A 10,996-nucleotide genomic window follows, 5' to 3' on the forward strand; every position below is an offset into this window, starting at 1 on the left:
GGAGCAGGAGGAGGAGGAGGAGGAGGAGGAGGAGGAGGAGGAGAAGAAAGAATTCTACCATAAGACCCAGCAGTCCATTGCTTGGCATATGTCCAAACACTCAACATATCCTCACAATAGCCAGGAAATGAGAACAACGTATGTTTCCTTCAACAGGCAATGGAGATGGGGTACATACACATACTGGGATACTACTCAGCTGTTAAAAAAAAAAAAAAGTGAAATCATGAACTTTGTGGGCAAATGGATAGAGCTAGAAAAGATTATATTGCGAAGCAACCGGGACCCAGGAAGACAAACCACATATTCTCTCTCAAGCCTAGCTCCAAATCCCTAGATGTGAACCTAAAACATGGAGTAACCACAGGAAACAGGAGAAGAGCACAGGAACCATAGGAGTTGGGGAGGGGCAGAGGGGCCGGAAGTAGCAGGATACAAAATGGAAAACCTGGGAAGAGCTATAACTATCAAGGAGAAAGTGGGGGGGGGGCGGGTCAATACAGAAGGAAGCAGAATGAAGGACAAATAACATCAAGGTTGTTTGATAAAGCCTCAAGAAATCACTTTATTTTATATTTGCCTAAAATGATACATAATACACACACACACACACATTAAAGAATATAATACACATCTATTCAAGAGAGCTATTCTGCTTCAGCTAACAATGCTCTCCATAAGAATCAGACTAACAAAAAAAAAAAAAAAAAAAAAAAAAAAAAAAAAAAAAAAAAAAAAAGCCCTTCCATATGGGCAGATGAGAAACCTTTCGAATGATTGGCCAGGGTTATTCAAGTGATTTCCCAAAGATTATTGATGTAATCCATAGTTGCATCTCAGGGGTTGACAAAGAGCCCCGATACACAAGACTCTGGTATTTGAGCTGGATCTGACCTGAAAGCCTCCTTCCTTTGGTCTATTTTCCACAGTACCAGAAACCATTGTGCAAGCTGCCAAGAGAGGGAAGCAATTGAACAGCGCCGCTCAGATGCAAGACCTATGAACTGTGACAAGGAGCGGCATGACACACTTCACACATTGTGTGAAGATGCAAGACTCACAAGTCCGTGGCAACCAATAGCTGTCTCATTGGACTTAAGGTCCTCTCAACAGGAGGGACATCGTGCCTGATACTGGCAACCTAGCCAGCTTCCTGCTGGTCATGGGTTTAGAAAAGAATCTACTATGGATAGCTTATTAGAGCAGCATAATTCCTCACTACGTTCTAAATCTTGTCCTCACACCCACAGAAAAGTGTAGATAGCGCCCCTCATCAGAGAAGCCTCTCTTTACGGTAAACAGAGGCCATCACAGAAAACCACAACAGGACTCAATGGAGAGATCAGTAGCTCATGGGAAGTCCAGCCTCAGTGGATACACCCACATCAGCGCCCCTGAACCCATGGCTCAGCGAACACTAAGGAAGCGAGGGCAGGAAGATGTTGGGATCCAGGATATCAGCGGTCTGCTGTGAAACTGTCTGCCCTAGAAATGGCTGAGGAAACAAGACAGGGAGAATGGCAATACCAGTGGACATACTGGGGTGGAAGGGGGAAATCTCAAGGGGCCTCTGTTCTTGAACAAAGAATTACAGGTGGCTGTTGACTGTGGGAGAAGAGGGTTAGCCTCTCTCAGGGATGAGCCAGCTCCCTTATTAGCTGTCCAGTGCAGAGTGGTCAGCCATGAAATCATATATGCACAAACAACAAAAAACACTCAGCATGTTCTATGTTTGTATTTGGCATACATACATACATACATACATACATACATACATACATACATAAAATAACTGACAACCTTGCCTATAACATCCAGGTAACTAGAAATCCCCTCACTTGTCCTTTGAGAGAGAGATGGAGTATTTTAGTAGCTGTCTATCATCTGCGTCTGTTTTTTCTCTCATTAGATGGGCCATGTGCTGAATTCCTAAATTTTCTGATAGGACCGTAATTTATTATCTCTGAGAACTTTATGTTCCCATCGTACCAAGACAAGGAGGAAGTGTCTGATATCCATTTTAAATGCTCCCTCATTCTCTTAACGAAGGTCACTCACATACAGCATTCAGACCAAGGCAGCGGGGGACATTTAGATTTTTGTAATTCCCACAGATGGCTGTGGGGAGTCAAGGACATCAGTAAATGCTGGGTCACTCTCTCAAGATGGTTTGTTGTCTCCCTGGAGAAGTTGGAAGGGCCTGGCTGGTCTAGAGGGAAAGTCAGAGCACAGACCCATCCCGTAAAGCCGGCACCTTGGGAAGAAACTGACCACAAGACGGTATGAGGGCTAAGTGGTTCTCAAAACAAAGGGTGATAGTTTGTTGATGCTCTGAGGTCCTGAGCAGATCCACTCCCTTCTTCCTTTAGGATCTTACACTAAGGACCAGAGTGTTACAAGAGAGACAGGAGGGAGGGAAGAACCTGAGAGAGGGGCTTTTAGCTGTGGGTTTGATCCCTTCATTTACCCTTGGCTTTAAGGAATACTAGGGTACAATTAGTAATGGCTCTCAGGATCAATGCAGGGTTTTGTGTACACCAATGAAATCTGTCCCCAGCAGGATCCACCTGACTCTGAGCACATTGGTTCCGGGAGCTGCACGGAGTGGCCCCTCCGGTGTGTATTTGATAGTTCAATTCCATGTGCAGAATGCCTGTCTCCCAGCTCAGTGGGTACGCTTGGTGGAGTAACAGCATGATAGATAACTGTACAGTCAATCTGAAGGTTGAGGTAAGGGCTGAGAGCTGAGAAACTCACAGGACATTTACAACACCCATCGTCTGTGTTGCCAGTAGAGGCGAAGTGGGGATGCAAGATACTAGAGTCTGGTGTGAGGACAGCTGTTTGTCCTTCCTTAATTCACCTTCGCTGCTCAAGGGATGGCAGGATCTTAAGTAGATTTCCCTTTTGAGTTTCCCACTTGATCTAAACCGAGGAAACCTTGCTGTCATCCCTCTGTAAGGTGGAGCAACTTCTTCACTGTTTCTTCTGTTTATATATGAGGAGCACCATCGTCAGGTCAGAGTTGGTTGGAGAGGGGGTCACCTGATATGCTGTGTAGGCAGCTAGTTTACTATAGTTCATAAGACTCCACATTGGGGGTGGTAATTTAATGAAAAGACACATTTCTCTCCTGATTTCTGCTTTTGAAGTTCAAGTTTAACACCACTGGGGGAAAAAATCAGACAAATGGGAAGTTAGTTACTATTACATAACTAACTCTTTAGAGTGATGGGTAAAGTGTGTGTGTGTGTGTGCGCGCGCGTGCGCGCGCACGGGTATGTTTTCATAAAGGAATAGATGGATGAATGAATGAATGAATGAACAAGTGAATGTTCAAATTTTTCTAGAAATCATGCCTTTTAGGAAGCCATGCATTTGGTGTATTTGGGACCCCAATTTGGTCACTGGGCTTGTTGTGGTAAGATGATCTCATGGTCCCTTCCCCACCAATCCAGTTGGCTTTTAGAAATTTAGAAAGACTGGTGTGTTAGAAGGATTGGCCATGTGTGGCTGAAAATAATTCTAAATGCTTTCATAAATATTCCTGCATCTTGCTTTGGTGTGTGTAGGGCTCTGGGCCATGGGGAAATAAAGGGGTAGGAGAGACCCACGTCCCGCCAGAGCTCGGAGACCCTGGATGGGTGGACGTAGGAAACTGCTGCGAGCGAGGTGGGCGTCTGGGTGTGGGAAGCCATCGTACCCCAGTCCATGGGGGTGGGAGGGAGCAGTCTAGGGGTCCCTGTGCCTGACAGAGGCCAAGGATGACAGGTTCTAGCTTTTGGGCATCGCAGGACGTTGCTGGACCACACGGAAGAGCTGAGAATGGGTGGGGACTCCTGGGTGGCAGTGGCCCTGGGCCGAAAGGAAAAAGGGGGTGGAGAGAAGGTGCTGGGTGGTCTTCATGAAGGCGGGCAAGAGTTCTTGATCGGATCTGGCAGCTGGAAACGCTGGAAGGCTTTCCTGCGGGAGATTAGATGCAGCTCTTTAGGGGAAGGCCTAAGCCATTGTTCCAGCACCGTGAGTCTAGATGAAAGTCTATGGTTTTAAAGCTTTATTATAGAAAATAGAGAGAAAGAGAAAAGGTAGAAAAGTAGAGGCCAGCCATGGCCATGTGGAGAGAGGAAAAGGGGTGGGGGGAGAGAGTAAAGAGGTGAGAGTAAAGACAAGAAAGAGAGCAAGAACTTAAGAGAGAGAGGAGGGGTCAAGCAGCCCCTTTCATAGTGGGCTGGGCTACTGTGCTGGCTGGTTTTGTATGCCAACTTGACACAGGCTGGAGTTATCACAGAGAAGGGAGCTTCAGTTGGGGAAGTGCCTCCATGAGACCCAGCTGTGGGGCATTTTCTCAATTAGTGATCAAGGAGGTAGGGCTCTATAAGAGAGCAGGCTGAGCAAGCCAGGGGAAGCAAGCCAGTAAGGAACATCCCTCCATGGCCTCTGCGTCAGCTCCTGCCTCCTGACCTGCTTGAGTGCCAGTCCTGACTTCCTTTGGTGATGAACAGCAATGTGGAAGTAAGCTAAATAAACCCTTTCCTCCCCAACTTGCTTCTTGGTCATGATGTTTGTGCAGGAATAGAAACCCTGACTAAGACAGCTACCTTTCTGTTCCCAGGTAACTGTGGGGTGAGGCATACCTGGCTGTAGTCAGATGACTGTGGGGTTGGAGTACAACCAAAATACCAGGCGCTTGGGGGCATTGTCTACGTGATATATAGCCACAGGATAATGGAGTGAGGGCTCGAGGTATCAGCAGTCTAATGTCTGTTGGCGTAGCTCACTGTCCCATCCTTTGTTGAATTTTCTACTGGGTCTCTGGAGTAAGCTTCACTCAACCAGAGCACAGACTGCCTTTCACAGTCCAACAGGTATGGGGATGTTTGAAATTACAGCATCTACTTGAGGTCATTTCTGGGTTTCTGCAGTTGTCTGTGCACCTCACTGGTAGGGTGGCTCCTGGTGGACATTGGCACTTGGCGGGTTGAAGTTACTGGGAAGTCAAACGGGCATTTGAACGTGGAAGAGAGCAGAGGTGCAAAAGAAGATGGCTGGGAAAGCTGTAGAACAGCAACAGCCCCAAGTAGGCATCTCGAGGACACAAGGCATTTGCTAGGGGATTTCAGCTTGTTTGTGCTCATCAGGCTGATCTTCAGATTTAGCCAAATGATAATTTACTGGTGCGATTTCAGATTAAGAAATGTCCTCAGAAGCCTCTGTATTCTATCAAAAAGCCCTGCCTGTGGGATTTATAGAATCGTGTTCTCTTTTCTTTTCTCAGGGACCTTCCAAATGAACAACTTGACTCAAACCTATCGTCCTGATGTGTGGCACTGAAAAGTCTAAAAAGTTCCTGCTGTAACTCGCCTTTGAGAAAGATTGGCATGACAAATAAGGTTGTGATCAGAATGTATGCAAAAAGATGGGTTTGTCCAGGCACGGAACAGGGTTTTGGTTTAGTGGAGCCCTCGGAGCTGGTGGTGGTCAGCATGTGCTGTCTAGGTTCTTCTGGGGCTCCCACCTCATGTCTCCCTACCTCTGAGTACACTTGAGAATCTACTTCTGCCAGATGGAAAGACAGAACTGACTCAGTTTATAATAAAGCTAATCTCTCAGGACACAGCATGAGGTTAGAAAGATCCCCTCGCTTGGTTTTGTTGGTGACCCACAGACACGCTTCTCTGTTGACATCCAGTGAGAACTGAAAACTCACTGGTTCGTGATGTCAACTCCCGGGCTCCCAGGGATTTCTCCTGTGTTCCACCTTGATTCTCCTTCTTTCATCAAGTAACATGTTTAGACAACAGGAAACCGGAATGCATGCCCAACATAACAGGTAAACTGAATTTCCTCAGCAAGGAGGTCAAAATAGGACAGGGCATTCCCTGTGACTGGAGTTAGATCCAGTTGAGAGCTGCCTTATGGGTGCTGGGAACCAGGGTTCTATGCAACTGGATCTTGATACCACCAAGCAGCTCTCCAGCCCTGTCTTAGTGTTTTAACTGCTGCAGCAAAACAGCATGACCAAGAAGCAAGTTGGTCAAGTTGGAGGAAAGGGTTTATTCAGCTTTCACTTCCACACTACTGTTCATCACCAAAGGATGTCAGGATGGGAACTCTCACAGAGCAGGAACCTGGAGGGAGGCAGGAGCTGATGCAGAGGTCAAGGAGGGGTGCTGCTTACTGGATTGCTTCCCCAGGCTTGCTCAGCCTGCTTTCTTATAGAACCCGGGACTACCAGCCCAGGGCTTGTACCACCCACAATGGTGTGGGTTCTCCTCCATTGATTACTAACTGAGAAAATGTCCTACAGCTGGATCTCATGGAGGCATTTTCTCAACTGTGGCTCCTTCCTCTCTGATGACTTTAGTTTGTATCAAATTGACACAAAGCTGGCCAGTATGAGCTCAATATTTTGCATTTATTTTTCTCCACCTTTAAATCTTATGACCCTTTGGTTATAGCCTGGAACAATTCCTAGAAAATATCTTTCAGCTCACAGATTCTTTCTCTTTAAGTATTTATGTGGTGTTTCGTAATTGTCTATTGAGAAATATTCACCCATTAGTTATGTTTTTCTTACATGTGTTTTCCAGCAGAGGTTCAGTTATTTTTATTGATGGGTGCAATTCAGGTGGGAAAATTATAAAGGATGCAATTATTGTGTTTTCTTTTAAGAGTTTGGTAGCATCCAGAGGAAAGTCAGGCATGTGGCTCAGCACTCTGCCTGTGGTGTCCCACGCCACCTGCTTTATTGTCCCTGTTCTTAGCACTTTCTGATACAGAACATGGGTTTCCCCATGTGTTCTTCTTCCCCAGAACATACGTTATGCACATGCTGGTTTACTATTGTATTTCTGATGCCCAAAACAGTGCTTCATTTATCCTAGGTGGTCAGTAAATACCCACTGAATGAGTAAGCACATTCATTTTAAGATTTATTTTATATTTATGTGTGTGTGCACATCTCTCTCTGCCAGAGACCAGCCCTATTGGGGGTGGGGGATGTTTCTTCTTTCTTGTCGGTTCTTCTTGAAGCAGTGGAGGGGGAAAGAACATAGGCAGAGGCTAAGACTTTATCTTACAAGATTCGGGGGTAAGACTTCGTCTTATGATATATTTAGAGTTGCTGTATAATAAAAAGTTTACTTATCTAAGTCTTACTATGCTATTGTAGCTGACCTGCTTTCTGTGATCCTCTGAGGGCAGAAACTGCAGTTTCTGGCACTTAGCACCTCATCCTAAAACAGCAGGAGATTGCGTAACAGATTCATTGCTAGAGCCTTTTCCCTGTTGTCCAGATGTCTCTTGCTTGGGCTAGTGGGAAGTTTGAAGCAATAAACTTCTATTGAGCCAGGGGAAGCGAATAACACTCGTAGAAGGAAAAACTTTTACATAAGCGAATATGCATAATCTCACATAAATTTATATACAGATTCATTCACGCTCATTTATACATTTTCATTCAAACCCAGTTGGGCCCAGCTTGCATGCATTCTCACAATTACATACTTACACACACATCCATACTTACGTATGCATATGGAATAAAAGACCAAGCACCAGTGCAGAAAGAACTCATTCATTCTGGATGAAAAATGAACTCCAATCTTTAGTACCTAGAGAAATAAAAGGCTTCTATCCTTTTAATGCTAAATGAATTAAACCTATGTTTGTAAGAAAAAAAGCTTTATTTCTTTTAATAAGACTAACCCTGCCTTGTCCTTACCATGGGGCCTGTTCTGTCCCATGGTAAGAAGCCTGCTGGCTCCTTCTGCTCTCTGCAGCATCTTCTTTTTTCCTCTTTCCCTCTGCATTCTGCACATTGCTCTCTTAGTATTTTATGTTACCTATAATTTCTAAGTTATTCCACTCTGCATTCTTCTTCTAATCTAAAAAGGGTTCTGTCTAAAAACTTCTCAGCTCAGTTCTTCTCACCTTTGTTCCTCTCACCTCAGTCCCTCAGTTCTGACTCTTCTCTTTGTCCTCTGCCCTTAAACATCTTTCAGAATATATGATCAAATGTTAAAAAAGTTCATCAAAAGTTCACACAGAAAATCAAATCATAAATTGAAATAGAAGTTTACGACAGAGAATGTTTACATGCGTATCCATTAGGAGAAATTATCCATCTAAACATCCATCACCTGTCTCAGCTCCACAGGTTCACCAAAAGTTTAAAACCATAACTAGGTTAGTAGGGAAGTTTTGTATAGATAAACCCAGTCAGTATTTTATCTTCTGTCCTAGCACCTATAATAAATTATTAGTCCCCTTTTTATGACCTTTGGTTGATTGTTTTTCAACCTCTTAGAATGTGCTAAGTGCTCTGAGTAGGAGAAAGACTGGTTACCATCTAAGAGCAATTAACTGGTGACACTTGGGAGACTGGCAGAGTTCTCATCACAGTTTTGACTATCAGAAAAGGATCTAATAGCAGTCCCACTGTAAATGAGCTTAATAATCACAGATATAATTTTAGGAATTCTTATAGGATCATCATATAGTCTTAAGTCATCTATTTATCTATATAACATCACTATAAGACAGTACATCTTCATGGATCTGCAGAGATCTGCTCCAAAGGGGTATGCTAATAACAGGAAAAGCATATTAATAGCAGAAATATTTCCTAAAATGAATCCTTTACAGCTTTGCTTAATAGGGGCGCACTTGTCGCAGGTTATATAATAGTCCGAAGCAGGCCATTTCAAGATGATGACCTGCTAGTCATTAGCTTGTCCCATTATGGCTCCTGACATCTCTGTCTGTGTGTTGTGTGTGTGTGTGTGTGTGTGTGTGTGTGTATGTGTGTGTGTGTGTGTATCTGTATACCAGCAGAAGTCAGAAGAAGGCATCGGATCCCTGGGAGCTAGAGTTACCAGCAGTTGAGAACCACCTGATGTGGGTATTACAAAACCAAACTCAGGCCTTCTGAGGCATCTCTTCTGTCTGAGTAAATTCTCAACAATCCTAACTCATTAAAAATATTTGCATTTCTGTGATGACTAAGAATGTTGAACATTTCATTAGGTGCTTCTCAGCCATTTGGTATTCCTCAGTTGAGAATTCTTTGTTTAGCTCTGTATCCCATTTTTTTAATAGGGTTATTTGGTTCTCTGGAGTCTAACTTCTTGAATTCTTTGTATATATTGGATATTAGCCCTCTATCAGATATAGGATTGGTAAAGATCTTTTCCCAATTTGTTGGTTGCCATTTTGTCCTATTGACAGTGTCCTTTGCCTTACAGAAACTTTATAATTTTATGAGGTCCCATTTGTCAATTCTTGGTCTTAGAGCATAAGCTATTGGTGTTCTGTTCAGGAAAATTTTCCCTGTGCCCATGTTCTTAATCATCACAGAAATGCAAATCAAAACAACTCTGAGATTCCACCTCACATCAGTCAGAACAGCTAGGATCAAAAACACAGGTGACAACAGATGCTGGAGAGGTTGTAGAGAAAGAGGAACACTCCTTCATTGCTGGTGGGATTGCAAGCTGGTATAACCACTCTGGAAAACAGTTTGGTGGTGCCTCAAGAAATTGGACATAGTACTACCAGAGAACCCAGCTATACCACTCCTGGGCATATACCCAGAAGATGCTCCAACATGTAATAAGGACACACGCTCTACTATGTTCATAGCAGCTTTATTTATAATAGCCAGAAACTGGAAACAACCCAGATGTCCCTCAACAGAGGAATGGATACAGAAAATGTGGTACATCTACACAATAGAGTACTACTCAGCTATTAAAAACAATGAATTTATGAAATTCTTAGGGAAATGGATGGATCTAGAGAATATCATCCTGGGTGAGGTAACCTAATCACAAAAGAACACACATGGTATGCACTCTCTGATAAGTGGATATTAGCCCAGAAGACCAGAATACACAATCCACAAACCACAGGAAATTCAAGAAGAAAGAAGACCAAAGTGTGGATGCTTTGTTCCTTCTTAAAAGGGGGAACAAAATACCCATGGAAGGAGTTGCAGAGAAAAACTATGGGGCAGAGACTGAAGGAAAGACAATCCAGAGATTGCTCCACCTGGAAATCCTTCCCATATTCATCATCAAATCCAGACACTATTGTGGATGCCAGCAAGTGCTGGCTGATAGGAGCCTGATATAGCTGTCTCCTGAGAGGCTCTGACAGTACCCGACTGATACAGAAGTAGAGGCTCACAGCCATTCATTGCACTGAGCACAGGGTCCCCAATGAAGGAGCTAGAGAAAGGACCCAAGGAGCTGAAGGGTTGGAAGCCCCTCAGGATGAACAACAATATGAACTAACTAGTACCCTCAGAGCTCCCAGGGATTAAACCACCAACCAAAGAGTACACATGGTGGGACTAATGGCTCCAGCAGCATATATATAGCAGAGGATGGCCTAGTTGGTCATCAAGGGGAGGAGAGGCCCTTGGGCCTGTGAAGGTTCTATGCCCCAGTGTAGGGGAATGCCAAGGCCAGGAAGTGGGAGAGGGCGGGTTGGTGAGCAGCGGGAGGAGAGAGGGAACAGGGTTTTATTTTATTTTATTTTATTTTATTCTTTTTTTCCAGAGGGGAAACTGTGAAAGGAGATATCATATGACAGGTAAATAAAGAAAATATCTAATAAAAAATGAAAAAATATTTTAGGGAGCACCTTGTACAAACCCATAGACTTCCCTTTACTCCTAGTTTGCTGTCTTAAAAATAGTGCAGCGGAAGCTATTTGATTTGGCCTATGTGTAAGGATAACTGAAACTGTCCTGCAGTTTCACGAACCGGGTTCTGCCTCGACCGAAGGGAGAAAGGAGACCTGAAACAGAGTTCGAGAACAAAAGGACACGGAGCCAAGTTGAGGGTTTCCAATCAAGGCTTGTTTACTTGGGGGTGGTTTGAGCTTATATAGGCAGGTAAGAACTGAAAGCTCCAGAAATAAAATATTTGCATAACATAAACATTGAGAAGTCAGGGAAGAGTCAGGAGGGAGTCACCAACGCTCAGATGTC

The 10,996-nt window shown here is 44.0% G+C and overlaps 1 long non-coding RNA gene across 1 annotated transcript in view; it reads left to right on the forward strand.

The window, feature by feature from the left end:
- The window catches only part of LOC116082337, an 11,567-nt gene extending 5,948 nt beyond the window's left edge, over positions 1–5,619 (forward strand). The window contains exon 2 of the long non-coding RNA XR_004115253.1: positions 5,276–5,619. This is a non-coding gene — a long non-coding RNA (uncharacterized LOC116082337). The remainder of the gene's footprint in view (positions 1–5,275) is intronic.
- Positions 5,620–10,996: the final 5,377 nt, after the last annotated feature.

The sequence above is a fragment of the Mastomys coucha genome, unplaced genomic scaffold (genome assembly GCF_008632895.1).
Source record: "Mastomys coucha isolate ucsf_1 unplaced genomic scaffold, UCSF_Mcou_1 pScaffold7, whole genome shotgun sequence".
NCBI lineage: Eukaryota > Metazoa > Chordata > Mammalia > Rodentia > Muridae > Mastomys > Mastomys coucha.